This window comes from Anguilla rostrata, chromosome 14 (genome assembly GCF_018555375.3).
Source record: "Anguilla rostrata isolate EN2019 chromosome 14, ASM1855537v3, whole genome shotgun sequence".
Classification (NCBI taxonomy): Eukaryota; Metazoa; Chordata; class Actinopteri; order Anguilliformes; family Anguillidae; genus Anguilla; species Anguilla rostrata.
In genome coordinates this window covers 32,213,449-32,228,897 of record NC_057946.1, presented here as the reverse complement: position 1 = coordinate 32,228,897, position 15,449 = coordinate 32,213,449, and the positions used below count along the sequence as shown (strand labels likewise).

At 46.5% G+C, this 15,449-nt stretch overlaps 1 protein-coding gene across 1 annotated transcript in view; it reads right to left on the bottom strand.

Moving 5' to 3' along the window:
* LOC135239608 (membrane-associated phosphatidylinositol transfer protein 2-like) overlaps positions 1-15,449 on the bottom strand; it is an 88,903-nt gene that overhangs the window by 50,915 nt on the left and 22,539 nt on the right. Inside the window, exon 2 of the mRNA XM_064308403.1 lies at positions 10,393-10,472. The gene's annotated coding sequence lies outside the window, so the exon portion shown is untranslated. The remainder of the gene's footprint in view (positions 1-10,392; positions 10,473-15,449) is intronic.

Sequence of the window (15,449 nt, the reverse complement as noted above, 5' to 3'; positions counted from 1 at the left end):
GATATTTGAATTCGTTTTCCAGAAGGTTCGATTGGCAGACACATGTAATACACAACTGCAGCAACAATACCCTCCCTCACATTTGAACCAGACATTAATGCATGTGGTGCGTGTGTGTGTTCATGTTGTGTGTGTGTGTGCGTGTGGTGTGTGTGTGTGTGTGTGTTCATGTGGTGTGTTTGTGTGTGTGTGTGTGCGTGTGGTGTGTTTGTGGTGTGTGTGTGTGCGCATGTGTTCGTGTGGTGTGTTTGTGGTGTGTGTGTGTGCGTGTGTGCGTGTGTTCGTGTAGTGTGTTTGTGTGTGTGTGTGTGTGTGTGTGTGTGTAGTGTGTGTGTGAGTGTGTGTGTGTGTGTGTGTGTGCGTGTGTGTGTGTGTGTGTGTTTGTGTGTGTGTGTGTGTGCGTGTGTGCGTGCGTGTGTGCGTGCGTGAGTGTGTGTGTGTGTGTGTGTGTGTGTGTGTGTGTGGTGTGTGTGTGTGTGTGTGTGCGCGTGTGCTCCTGTGTGTTTGTGTGTGTGCGTGGGTGCGTGGGTGCGTGTGTGCGTGTGTGCGTGTGCGTGTGTGTGTACACATGCATTAGTGTCTTCCTCTATAAAAGAGACGTAGGCCTGGGTAAATGAGTGTCACCCAGACACATGATCCCAAACAGAACTCTTCTCAGCTGGGGTCAGAGGTGGCTAAGGACGTTTGTCAACGAGGTCAAAACAGGACACGGGGTCACTGTAGCCCTCCTCCGAAAACGAGCCGCAACAAAGCAGAGGACTTCTCCGATGTCCCGTCCAGTAATGCTACACGCGCGGTCTAGATTACACTTCCTCTTCCTGCCAGCCCAGCCATCGCACCAACAGCCCTCTCCTTCCAGTCAACGGCATCAACGGTCCCGAGTGCCCGTGTGTGAGGAAAGGACCGTTACTACCGTGTAACGTGACCAAGTTTTGGGTTTAGGGCGGCGAGAGCCAATGAAAATGCACGTTATTAACGCGTGTAACAGGAGAACAGTCATGGCGGCTCTCCTCCGCCCTGCTTTCAGCGCGAGACGCAAGCTGAGCTCCCAGGGGAGGTGGCTGATAGCATTACGCATGCAGGGCGTAGGCAGCAGGCCCTCATTAAGCGTCCCCCCGCCCCTTCAGAACATGATTTTTAAAAAATACTGCTTCTGACTGTTTTCCACAACCTCAGCTCTGGCTTCTCTTCCAGTCTGCGGTCCTGATAGCAGAACCGAATGCAACAGCACGAAACCTGATGCAGAATTCCATCATGGCCGCCAGCCCAGCCCATGGCTCAGGAGAGGGGAAATGCTCTACAAATCTGACCTGAAACAAAATGGTGGAGGTGTGGGCTGCTGTGCAGGTGGTATAAAGCATTTCAAAAAGGTGAGCAACCAGCATTGCGCATGAAACAGATACTGTACATGCAAATACAAAATTTCATTAACATATATTTTAAATGCAGTCCATCCTCATCTGGAGATAAGCCTGTGGTGAGGTTTGCGGTTTTGGGGCGTGCCCCCCCGGGGGGTTATGCGACACGTCCCATCCCAGCTCTGGTCCTCTCAGTACCCACCTGGGTACCTGCATCTTCACTGAGGACATTTACATTACATTTACATTACATTCATTTGGCAGACGCTTTTATCCAAAGCGACGTACAAAAGTGCATTTTCATGATCGTAGACAACTGCTGAACACGGGTTCAGTAAGGTACAATTACTTATTTTGTACAGCTATTTCTAGCCGAGAACAATGAACACTATCCTGGTCTAACATCTGCAAAGCCAACTAGGCAGAAGAATAAGCTACAGTATAGGACAAATACAATTACCAATAAGTGCAGGGATGGGGCAACATGTAACAATGACAGGAAAAAGGTTTTTTTTTTTTTTTTTTTTTTTTAATACAGCGTGGTGGTGGTTAGTCTAGGTATAGTCTGAAGAGATGAGTCTTCAGGCCACGGCAGAAGATGGATAGTGAGGGAGAGGTTCGGAGAGGGACGGGGAGTTCGTTCCACCACTGGGGAGCTAGGGTGGAGAAGCTCTGTGATCCCTTTGGGCGGGTGGGAGGGGTTACAAGACGCCCTGCTGCCGCAGAGCGGAGTGGTCGAGCAGGCACATAGAATTGAGTCATGTCCTGCAAGTAGATGGGGGCTGTCCTGTTGGCGGCAGTGTAGGCAAGGGTCAGATCCAATCAGATTCCTTTCTGTTCTGAGGGAGGAGCCAAAGGTACTGGACACCACAGATTCTACAGGCTCACCAGATACCCAGCTCCTGAGTTCCATCCAGCCTTTCTGCTTCTTAAATGCAGGAGTGAAGGTTCTGCCACTGTACTTGGGCATGCCCCTTGATGGATTTTCAAAAGTTACATCAAAGAAAGATACATCAAAATAGTTTTTTCTTCTCCAAGGAGGTGGGGGGGTGAGACAAAACTTCTGATGTTAAGAACATGAAGTTGAGTATCTAGAGCGTGGCACACAGGAAACAGCAGCACTAACACTCGCACACAGGAAACAGCAGCATTAACACTCGCACACAGGAAACAGCAGCACTAACACTCGCACACAGGAAACAGCAGCATTAACACTCGCACACAGAAAACAGAAGTGCTAACACTCGCACACAGGAAACAGAAGTGCTAACACTCGCACACAGGAAACAGAAGTGCTAACGCTCGCACACAGGAAACAGAAGCGCTAACACTCGCACACAGGAAACAGCAGCATTAACACTCGCACACAGGAAACAGAAGTGCTAACACTCGCACACAGGAAACAGAAGTGCTAACACTCACACACAGGAAACAGAAGTGCTAACGCTCGCACACAGGAAACAGAAGTTCTAACGCTCACACACACAAAGACTGAATCTAACCTGCCATTGACCCTGTTGGTCAGACTAAATTCTGAGGTAAAAATAATATCTGCATTGATGAAGAGACAAGCTTTATGGTCAGAATACAGGCCTTACATCCCCACTCTCCTTTGATCCTAATGGATTCACCTATCTTGGCATTCAAATCTGACCTAATCTCACCCTTTATTATAAAAATACATTTAAATTCATCCTTACTCTAAATTAGAAATGATTTAGCAAAACGGTCTTCTCTTCACGCTAGTCCTTTCGGAGGGATCAACGTGATCGTTTTACCACTTATGGACTTCTTATTCTCAATGATACGCCACTCTCTCCGTCCTCTCTCTTCTTCAATAAAGAACTTTATTTGGCTTGCAGGAGTTTTCTATGGAAGGGCAAACCCCTCAGAATCAATACGGCAGCACAACAACGTCCTAAAAACGTTTTTTTTGCCGTACGTAATTTTCAGTTCTACTATGGGGCATTCCAAGTAATATCACTTAAGATTTGGCTTAATCGAAACTCTGATGTACCTAGGAGAACTTCAGAAAATGCTCTAGCGTGCCCAACAATCTTGCATACCAAACAAGAATTCAAGATTTAATTTTCACTAATATACTAAAGAAAAAACTACTCTGTCCTAGGTGGGGTCTATTATCTGAAACAGTGTAGATGTATGCCATCATATCAACAAATATTTGTCAATTGCATACAATCTTCATCATCTGTCCCCTCTCTGCAACCTAACAATTTCTTATTAACAGGGAACAAGCCCTTTGTTTTTCCATCATGGTCCAATCAGGGTGTAAATACCCTCAGGGATATCTATGACCTTAATGGCTAAGCTCTGAAGGACACACACTCTCTTCCTGGCTCTTGTTGGTTCCTATATCTTCAGTTACGTACAGCATTAAAAACAAAACGGAGTTCCTTGTGCCTCTCAACTTCACTCTCATCCATTGGCTCATATGCTCATCCAAACCAGATTAAATAGGCAAGTGCCCAAAGCTTACTGTATAACACACTGTCCCCTCACAATAGCAAGCCTCTTACTATAATGAATAAATGGAAGTGTGACTTTCAGAGGTAAGTGTCTGAATGGGATTGGAGTGTAATAAACTGTAATAAACATATTTTCATCTTCCAATAATCTTGCACACCAAGGTATTCATTTCAAATTTGACCATAGAACATATTCCAGACCGCAGTGAAATGTGTGATAAGTGTAGTGCCTCAGCTGTAGGAAATATCTCTGGTATGTTTCACGTCTGTGATACAGCTAAACATCTATGGACATTTGAGGCTGAACTGTTGAAGATATTTCTCTCTAAATCTAAATCTTCACCATTCTGTCTAACTCTGTTATAGTTTGGTTTTAATCCCAATGCAGCTTTAACTCATCAGGAAAGAAGAACATTATCGGCAGCCTCAAAGGCCGCTGAGAAAACAATAATTCAAAGCTGGTTTTAGACAAATCATCCACTACGTAAAACCTGGACAACAGTTAATATTGACACATTGCAATTTAAGCGGCCCACTGCTAAAGTTAACAATGCTCATAGCAGCACCATAGACTGTCTAGTGCCATTAACTACTTAATAATTTGCTGTAGTTTATACTATTTATTTATTTTCCAGTTTTGCATTTGTCCTATGTTTTTCTTTCTTTCTTTCACTGTTTTTCTTCTGATTATTTCTGTCCGGTAATATAACTTCTTTAAATTGTTTTGTTGTGCCTTAAAGTTTGTCTCTAATATGAATTTATTTCAATAAATCCTGTTCAAAAAATGCTGTTCAAAAAAAAAGAAAATTGAAGCCTGACTGTGTAGAATGTATTATACAGCTGCCTACAGGAACATAAGCCTGTCACAGAATGTGGGAAACAAGGAGCAGCTCTCTTTTACAAAGTGAACCAGGTGTGTTTACATGAATTCACCTGGGGGTAGGGGAGATGCGCCGCCCTTCCTCATTGGTTAAAAAAAGACAATGTTATTACGAGGCATCTGTAGCTTTAGCCAGAGAGGATTCAGCCATGGCATAAGCCATGCACTTTGTTTGGATTACACCAGCCAGCAGGAGGGTTATGTTTTGTGTAAACACTGGCCTGTATGGGAAAAAAAACGAGGCCCATATGAGAAAAGGGCCTGGGCCACTGTGAGGAAGGGGTGGGGCCCATATAAGAAAGGGGCAAGCCTTGTACAAGAAAGAGGCGCTGCCCATATGAGAAATGGGCAGGGCCACTGTGAGAAAGGGGTGGGGCCCATACGAGAAAGGGATTGGTCCTTTGTCAGTTTCAACGTGGAAGCAAATTAAGACCGCAAAGCGCGCTTTTCAGAAATGCGCTCAAGCCGGTTTCGTGTACCGCAGTCAGCGAATGTCAGGTGTGTCATCACGCTACACACGCAATGGAGTGCTAAGAATGCAAGCGCAAGCCTACTTCGTGTGGGAACAGAGGGGCGGACCAGCCACATCCTTGCCTCTCACTTCATTTTTTAAGGTGAGGTATGAGTGGCCCATTGAGGTCACCTTATTAGTGTGGTTGCCTTTCGCCACATACACATGCAATATGTCAAATCGAGCGGCTTCATTGGGAATGGTGTGCTATTACTTTGTGGAAAGTTTTGGTGCACAGTTTCTGAAAAATTCAACTTCTTGCGGGCAATTTTGCCCCATAGAGAATAAATGGTTGAATGTTGACCCTTGTGACATCACAATGCCCTCTAGCAGTTGAAGACAGAGCATTGCGACATCATGAGGGTGAACATTCCGCCATTCATTAAAATTGCCAATGTTTATTAATTCATAGCTGTTGAACTGCTTGTTATAGAGCGTTGTGGGATGCCTCATCGGACATGGTAGAGAGTCCCTTGTTCATTGGTGAAGAACCCTAACTCTCACCCTAGCTGTAACCCTAACCCTAACCCTAAGCATAGCTTGAAACCTAACCCTAACCCTTGCAGTAACCATAACCCTAACTCTAGCTGTAACTCTAACCCTAACCCAAACCTGAGCTGGAACTCATACCTTAACCCTAACCCTAGCTGTAACCCTAACCCTAACCCTAGCTGTAACCCTAACCCTAGCTGTAACCCTAACCCTAACTCCAGCTGTAACCCTAACCCTAGTTGTAACCCTAACCCTAGCTTTAACCTAAACCCTAGCTGTAACCCTAACTCTAACCCTAGCTGTAGCAACCACCTAGAATACAAAGCAACCTCATAGAACACCATAGCAACCACCTATTAACACCCTAGCAACCCAACTCCCTATCAACCGCCTAGAACTCCATAGCAACCACCTAGCAACACCCTAATAACCACCTAGAATACCCTAGCAACCACCTAACAACACCCTAGCAACCACCTCGAACACCTTAGCAACCGCCTAGAACTCCATAGCAACCACCTGGCAACACCCTAGAAACTGCATACCATGAGTAAAACACAGAGATATCAAGTTTTGATGAAGAGTTAATTTAGGTCTGGATATATGTGTCGCAAATCAACTCGTTGACATGATGTTATAGCACATACACAATACTCTGTCTCTGCTCATACTACAGACACTGTTCACTCTGTTCAGCACAAATTCGACTTTGCATTGGTGGCAACCACACTTCACAATTTCTGCAGGAATGGTCTAGTTTTACATTTAATTTCAATCAAAAAGAAAGGTCATAGACTACACACAACACCTACCTGGACACTACAAATTCAGCACACCAGGCCTCTGCACTAACTGTTCTCCCTCTCCCAATAACTTCAGTTTCCTGTTAAAGATTCTTCTTCTGTGGTACACAGTGCACCAATATATAACGCAAAATATAAACGAAATATATAAAAAATATATAAATTACATACAATATATAATACCAATACATAAAATATATATAATATAGAACATAAAATAACATATAACATATATGCAACAAAATGTATGTAAGCTATAATATACAAAATATATAATACAAAATGGATGCAATGTATAACATAATAGATGTATACAATATATGCTATATAACACCAGGAAGCAGAAAGCCACAGCGCATGAGCAGGAGGAAGTGCCGATATGTGTCACTGTTTACACAGCTGTGCTGCTGGCTGCACATCGGGGTTAAGGACCCTGCGAAAGCCAAAACGGACAACGTCCCAAATCCCTGTCCCGCCCCTCCCCTGCTCCGTACGGCCCGCCACATGCAGAGATCCCTGGGGTCGAACCGGCCCGGGGAACGTGATCAGAAACAGGACTCAGAAGGACTGGGAAAGGGGGAACGCTGCAGGAACGCTGCAGAAAAAAGACTGAGCTCTGCTCATAGCATCATGCTAATGGCTAACTGTGGCTACCTCTCTCTCTCTCTCTTTCTCTCTCTCTCACACACACACACACACACACAGACAGCGTAGTCCCTTATGATCTATCAAGTGAAATGGACCACGTGTCACCGTTCGGTCAATGCCACAATACCACCACCCCAGCCCAACTCGTAGCAACATCAGCTGCATTTCATCACATTGCAATTTTCAAACCTGCCTCAGCACAAACAAACCAGATCGCCACCGCATCTCCCAGCGCTGTCAATCAATCAAACAAGGTGTTGACAGGCTGGAAAACAGGGGGGCGGATGTTCCTTCAGTGAGTGGACCTCAGCAAAGCTCCATTAGCCCACTGTGCCCCCACCCACCCCCACCCCCACCCCCATTCCCAATCTCAACCCACAACACCCAGTAAATGTCAAGGAGGCTGGCGCCCAGTAACTGCACTCCTGCCTGTGATTCCCTGCTGTGGTTGTGCACTGCTGTATGGTCATGGGGGGGCAAGGTTAAGGTGCACACACGAGGAACAGAAAGGGGGAGAGAGGGAGGGAGAGTGGGAGAGAGGGGAGAGAGGGAGAGAGGCAGAGAGAGTGAGAACGAGAGAGGGAGGGAGAGAGAGTGGAAGAGGGAGAGAGGGAGGGAGGGAAAGAGAGAGCGGGAGAGAGGTTGAGAGAGGGAAAGAGGGACATAAGAAATTATTGTTCCTCTTTTTTCAGCCACATTTTTTTTTGCTTTCTTTCTTTCTTCTTCTTCTCTTTGTCTCCACCTCCCCTGGAGCTGTGCAGTGCAGTTGCCATGGAGATGCAAGAGGCTGCGCTTCGATTGGGCCATTGGCAGCGTGACGCGCTTAGAACAGGGGCCGGCCCACTACGTAATCAGAGAGAATGCTCCCTTATTCTCCTCCTCCTCTCCCTCTCTCAGCTCTCTATTCTTCTCTCTCTTCTCTCTCTCTTTCTCTCATTTATTCTGTGATTTTTCCCCAAAGTCGTCCATCACATGCGCTTGAAAAGGAATGAAAACACCACAGTTGCAGACCGCTAACCTAGAAAGTGCTAACCACACAAAGCGCTAACCACAGTCCTCAGCTCACACCTCAGCAAGAGGGCGTACGCGTAGACGAGCAGGGCTGACGAGTGGCGCACTGCAGCAGTGCACGCACACCAGCGCCCCCCACTGGCCGATCAGACAAGTCTGCTTGTTGAGCAACAGATGGAGAGTCTTCCTCTGACTCGTGTCTGTGGGAGCCGGACTTGTGAACTGCAGCGTGATAAGAGGCTGTTAAACACCACTGGGCTGCAGCAGTACGCAGTTTGGTGCCCCGCCAGGTCTCAACGTTCTCAGGGAGGAATGTTCCCCCCTCGATTCTAAAACTGGGCAAAAGGGTTGCCTTTTCTTTTAACCCCAGAGGCGGCAAATGAAATCAATTCAAAGCAAATTTATTTGCATACTGCATTTTACAAAAATTTGTCACAACACAATTTACACTGGCCCCTGAACTGATGTTTCTTAGCTGTTGGTTAGGTTAACCTGTAACAATGTTGAACTGCATTTTCCCCAATAATGTAACATCATTCATTCTTACAAGAGAATACAAGAGAAGACACATGTAAGTGGGATATGAATAAGAGCATGAAGAAGTGGTAGAAAAACAGGAAATGAATAATCATTCAGGTCAGGGGTAGGGTTAGCATTTTGGGTGTGTGAACTGAGTTTCAGATCCCAGGTGTTTTGTGTGGCTCTAAACAGCTCCACTTACTGTGACAAAAGAAAGCAGCAGCCATTTCTCTCTGTGTGGAGGTCTGTTTGATCTGCAACACACTCACTGCATTCTGACACTGCATTCTGGAACTGCACTCCCACTGCATTCTGGCACTGTATTCTGACACTGCACTCTCACTGCATTCTGACACTGCATTCTGACACTGGACTCTCTCTAACCCAGCAGACACCAAACCAGACCTGCTACCCACAGGCAAGGAGAAGAGAACACACAAGCGCTTGACAACAGGATATTCGGTAAGAGGACATTTGGTAAGAGGGCATTCGGTAAGAGGGCATTCAATCCCATTCAGGCTCTCCTACTGAACGCTGCTTCATAACCCTCCCAAAGAGGTATGAGGGCTTGGGCGAGGGGGGTTAAAATCCTGAAGAAGCTGAATGCCCCACAGAGACACTGTAGAATACGGAGAGGGAGAGGGGGGGACTGTATTCAGACTCAGCCAGGACACCTCTCCCTCTCCCTCTCTTTCTGTGCCTCTTTCTCTTTCTCTTTCGGCCCCTCTCCCTCTCTCTCTCTCCCCCTCTCTCTCTCTCTCTCTCTCTCCCCTCTCCCCCTCTCTCCCCCTCTCTCCCTCTCTCTCTCGCTGGGCCCAGACCGCGTCGATGCGTAGCGTCAAACTGAAAGAGCTGTCAGCGGGTCGTTGGCGGCCAGCCGCCGGGTCCTTATCGGGTCATCAGCAGGGTCCCGTGACAGCGTCGCCGCGGAGCGCTAAACAGACCTGGCAACCGGATTGATTTTCAGCACCTCTGGCTGTTTGCGATACCCCCTCCCCCACCTATAGATAGCAGTTAAATACCCAAACTGCCCCCCTCCCACGCCAAGGAGCAAGGTCAATGGTCACAGGTGCCTCACTTTCCATTACCGCCACTGTCTGTATGGCTCCGTGGGGCCCAGAGCCCCATCTGTGCGTTTTTAAAACCGGTCCTATCTCCCCTCCGTCCCTCAGCTGTATGGTTCCTGGGGCACTGATCCAGACTCAGATGCAGGATGGGATTTACATCACCCCCACTCTGCTCCTCCCCACACCCACCCCTCCTTTCCCATAATTCCTGTCACCCACTTATTTACTTCTATTTCCCCATTTAGCAGATGCAAAGGGAAACAGGAAGTGGTGCGCACTGTTTGACGTGTGCGCCTGCTGAGCGGTTCGGCCCTCTAACCCCGCCTCCCTCCCCACTTCCCGCTGCACCGTGAGAAATTCCACACAGGCCTTCTGCCGGCTCACAGGCCTGCGCAGACAGAGCCGCCGACACGCAAACAAACAGACCCATAAAACATCCCCACAGTGTGTCCCCACACTTTCAGGGGCCCCGGCTGTAAGAGAGCACGCGAACGCTGTGAGGCTCTCCATGTCAGTGTTACCCCCCCCCCCCACTTTATTTCACTGCAGTTCTGTCAGGAGCAACAGGTGGAGTGCCGGTGGATTTCGGCAGGTGAGGGAGGGGGGGGCTTACTTACATCATAGTGCCAGCGCCCACGTATTCCACAGCGTTGCCAGAATCCGCCGGAGAGCAGGTATTCCACGGCGTTCCCAGGACCTGCAAGGGAACAGCAGGCTGTTAGGACTGAGAGACTGAGAGAGGACCCGGTACTGCGTGCACCAAACCCTCCCCTCGCCACCCCCACCCCCCCGCACGCTCAAATGCAAATCCTCGGGTCGATTTGAATTCTGGTGCGGAGCTCCACTTCCTCCCGTTTCCATCACATCACCACGGCTGCGGCTGACAGGTCGTTTTGCTGATAATGGCTAAAGGGCGGTTAATGAGGGACGGAGGGTGCGGTCTGAGTCTCCCTTTGCGTACCAGCCGCCAGCGTATTTGCATGAGATGGCATCCATTAGCAGATAGCTCCAACGCAACAGACTGTTCCCCCCCCCCCAAAACCACACACACACACACACACACAGGCGGGGCTCATATGCGATCCCCCCCCCCACCTCCAACATGGCGCTCTCTCGGCTGCAGTCTCCACCTGCCCCTTCCCCCCACTTTCGAACCGTCAGAATAAAACAAAAAACACAGGAGGAACAGGCTGAATATAAGAATACATTCGGCCACACAAACATGCAGCACTGATGGACGTAGATGCTGAAAGATTACCAGACAAAATAAACTGCAGATTGTGCAGCTAAGGCATTATGCCATGGGTGTTACCACTACGCCATTATACCAGGCTCACTGTTAGGCAATACTGCCAATGAGTATTTTAACACACGTAAAAATATAGCCTAACCTGGCAACATGAATTATCCTTCAAGGATTAATATTATGGTTTTTTTTTAAAAGCCAGATTTTAATAATTGAGCAGAGACTATGTTTTTCAATGTCTTCTCTTTGTCCCGGTACCATTAGCTGAACAGTGTGGTTTTATGTGTTTTTTTCCGTTGACAGTGGAGCCTGCATTAATCCGATCCACAGTGCACTGCCACATCGTCATGGCAAAGCCCTGAAGTGACCGCTGCTGAGGTACCTGCTGGAGCTCAGGGCTCCATTATAATCCTGCCAGGGCCCAAAATGAACCCAGGCTGTTTGTGGATCGAGTCTCGCCAGCTTGGATAGCATCTGAACAAGTGGAAAAAAGCTCCAATGGGGGTCCAGCACAGGACCGGCTCGGCTCGAACGGGCCAATGCAAAAGGGGGATAAGCGAGAGGATCCAGTTACCCACCCTGAGTGAGTGAGTGAGTGAATCAGTGAGTAAATCAGTGAGTGAGTGACTGAATGAGTGAGTGAGACAGTGAATCACTGAGTAAATCAGTGAGTGAGTGAGTGAGTGAGTACATCAGTGAGTGAGTGAGTGAGTGAATGGATCACTGAATGAGTGAGTGAGACAGTGAATCACTGAGTAAATCAGTGAGTGAGTGAGTCACTGAGTACATCAGTGAGTGAGTGAGTGAGTGAGTGAATGGATCACTGAATGAGTGAGTGAGACAGTGAATCACTGAGTAAATCAGTGAGTGAGTGAGTGAGTGAGTACATCAGTGAGTGAGTGAGTGAGTGAATGGATCACTGAATGAGTGAGTGAGACAGTGAATCACTGAGTAAATCAGTGAGTGAGTGAGTCACTGAGTACATCAGTGAGTGAGTGAGTGAGTGAGTGAATGGATCACTGAATGAGTGAGTGAGTTAGCGAGTGAGTGAGTAGACCATGGTATGTTTTGCCATTACAAAAATAAGACACCATCACTCCAATCAAAGAACGACTCCTCCTGTTAAACAGGCTTCTCCTAACGGCCGAACGTGGACGATACAGACTAATGGATATCAGCCATTTCAGTTCCTCTCAATAACCCTGGAAATTACGCCTGAGCTTAATTCAGCAGCTGCGAATAGCGGCGTCTCTTTCACACTGCCTCGGGAGCCAGAGCGCGTTTCTGCCTCTGAATCCATCAGCTGATCCCAGAGAAGACAAACAAACGGGGCGCGTGAGCGGGGGGAGGGGGGGGGGAGGGGGGGCGAGCAGTGACGCGCAGGCGGCTATTTATAGAGCGCCGGGCTGATGGCAGCGACTCCGTACTTTCATTTTTAAATTACAGTAATAAATCAGTCACACACACACACACCCGCGCACACACACACAGACACACGCACTGATACATGCACACATACATACACCCGCACACACACACGCACACCCGCACACACACATACACCCGCGCACACACACACACAGACACACGCACTGATACATGCACACATACACACATAATAACAAACACATACACAAATACACACACACACACAATTACTTGCACACACGCACACAATTACACACAAACGCACACACACAAAAACACACACACGCCCAAGGAACTTGAGCTCAGATCATCAGACATATGCCTATGCAAGTGTAACTGCTTAACCCTACTGAAAATCTCATTTCAGTGCTCTGTGAAAAAACATAAGTACAAAGTCAAAAAGCCTGGAATGACAACAGCAACATCTACGGGAAGGCAGCAACACCTATGGGGATGCAGCAACATCTACAGTAAGTTAGCAACATCTATGGGGATGCAGAAACATTTGTGGTGATGCAGCAACATTTACGATAAATTAGCAACATCTATGGTGATGCAGTAACATCTACGTTAAAGTAGCAAAATCTACGGTGATGCAGCAACATCTACAGTAAGATAGCAGCATCTATGGTGATGCAGCAACATCTGCTGAAAGGTAGCAACATCTATGGTTATGCAGCAACATCTATGGTGATGCAGCAACATCTACGATAAGGTAGCAAAATCTATGGTGATGCAGGAACATCTGCTGAAACGCAGCAACGTCTATGATTCTGCAGCAACATCGATGGTGATACAGCAACATCTGCTGAAAGGTAGCAAACGCACATGCGCTGATCTGACATATGGGCTGGTGGTAAAAGTGAAGCTGTGGGTCTGCTGGAGACTTGCTGGCCCAGGACGCCCAGATCTGATGGGGGTTGTGTTGTGGAGAAAGCAGAAAGCAGAATTGAGCAATAGGCCTGACTGCAGTGAGAGGGGGCAGGGCTGGCCGGTTGCAGATGCAGTCTTACCGCACACATCTCCCACAGCTTAAAGGGAAGTGACCTCAGACTTGTTAAAACACAGAGGTGGTGATAACAGGAGGTGAAACATTAACTTTAATCACCTCCCTGTAAAGAACACTTTAATCACCTCCCTGTAAAGCACACTTTAATCACCTCCCTGTAAAGAACACTTTAATCACCTCCCTGTAAAGAACACTTTAATCACCTCCCTGTAAAGCACACACTTTAATCACCTCCCTGTAAAGAACACTTTAATCACCTCCCTGTAAAGCACACACTTTAATCACCTCCCTGTAAAGAACACTTTAATCACCTCCCTGTAAAGCACACACTTTAATCACCTCCCTGTAAAGAACACTTTAATCACCTCCCTGTAAAGCACACTTTAATCACCTCCCTGTAAAGTACACTTTAATCACCTCCCTGTAAAGCACACACTTTAATCACCTCCCTGTAAAGAACACTTTAATCACTTCCCTGTAAAGTACACACTTTAATCACCTCCCTGTAAAGTACACTTTAATCACCTCCCTGTAAAGAACACTTTAATCACCTCCCTGTAAAGCACACACTTTAATCACCTCCCTGTAAAGAACACTTTAATCACCTCCCTGTAAAGTACACACTTTAATCACCTCCCTGTAAAGTACACTTTAATCACCTCCCTGTAAAGAACACTTTAATCACCTCCCTGTAAAGCACACACTTTAATCACCTCCCTGTAAAGTACACACTTTAATCACCTCCCTGTAAAGTACACACTTTAATCACCTCCCTGTAAAGAACACTTTAATCACCTCCCTGTAAAGCACACACTTTAATCACCTCCCTGTAAAGAACACTTTAATCACCTCCCTGTAAAGTACACACTTTAATCACCTCCCTGTAAAGAACACTTTAATCACCTCCCTGTAAAGTACACACTTTAATCACCTCCCTGTAAAGAACACTTTAATCACCTCCCTGTAAAGCACACACTTTAATCACCTCCCTGTAAAGAACACTTTAATCACTTCCATGTAAAGTACACACTTTAATCACCTCCCTGTAAAGTACACTTTAATCACCTCCCTGTAAAGAACACTTTAATCACCTCCCTGTAAAGTACACACTTTAATCACCTCCCTGTAAAGAACACTTTAATCACCTCCTGTAAAACACTTTAATCACCTCCCTGTAAAACACTTAATCACCTCCGTAAGACACTTTAATCACCTCCCTGTAAAGACACACTTTAATCACCTCCCTGTAAAGTACACACTTTAATCACCTCCCTGTTAAGTACACACTTTAATCACCTCCCTGTAAAGAACACACTTTAATCACCTCCCTGTAAAGTACACACTTTAATCACCTCCCTGTAAAGAACACACTTTAATCACCTCCCTGTAAAGAACACTTTAATCACCTCCCTGTAAAGTACACACTTTAATCACCTCCCTGTAAAGTACACTTTAATCACCTCCCTGTAAAGTACACACTTTAATCACCTCCCTGTAAAGAACACTTTAATCACCTCCCTGTAAAGTACACACTTTAATCACCTCCCTGTAAAGAACACTTTAATCACCTCCTGTAAAGACACACTTTAATCACCTCCCTGTAAAGTACCACTTTAATCACCTCCTGTAAAGACACTTTAATCACCTCCTGTAAAGACACACTTTAATCACCTCCCTGTAAAGACACTTTAATCACCTCCGTAAAGAACACTTTAATCACCCCTGTAAAGACACTTAATCACCTCCCTGTAAAGAACACTTTAATCACCTCCTGTAAAGCACACTTTAATCACCTCCCTGTAAAGTAACACTTTAATCACCTCCTGTAAAGCAATCACACTTAATCACCTCCTGTAAAGCACACTTTAATCACCTCCCTGTAAAGAACACTTTAATCACCTCCCTGTAAAGTACACTTAATCACCCTGTAAAATCACCTCCCTGTAAAGTACACACTTTAATCACCTCCCTGTAAAAAAACACGCTTTTCC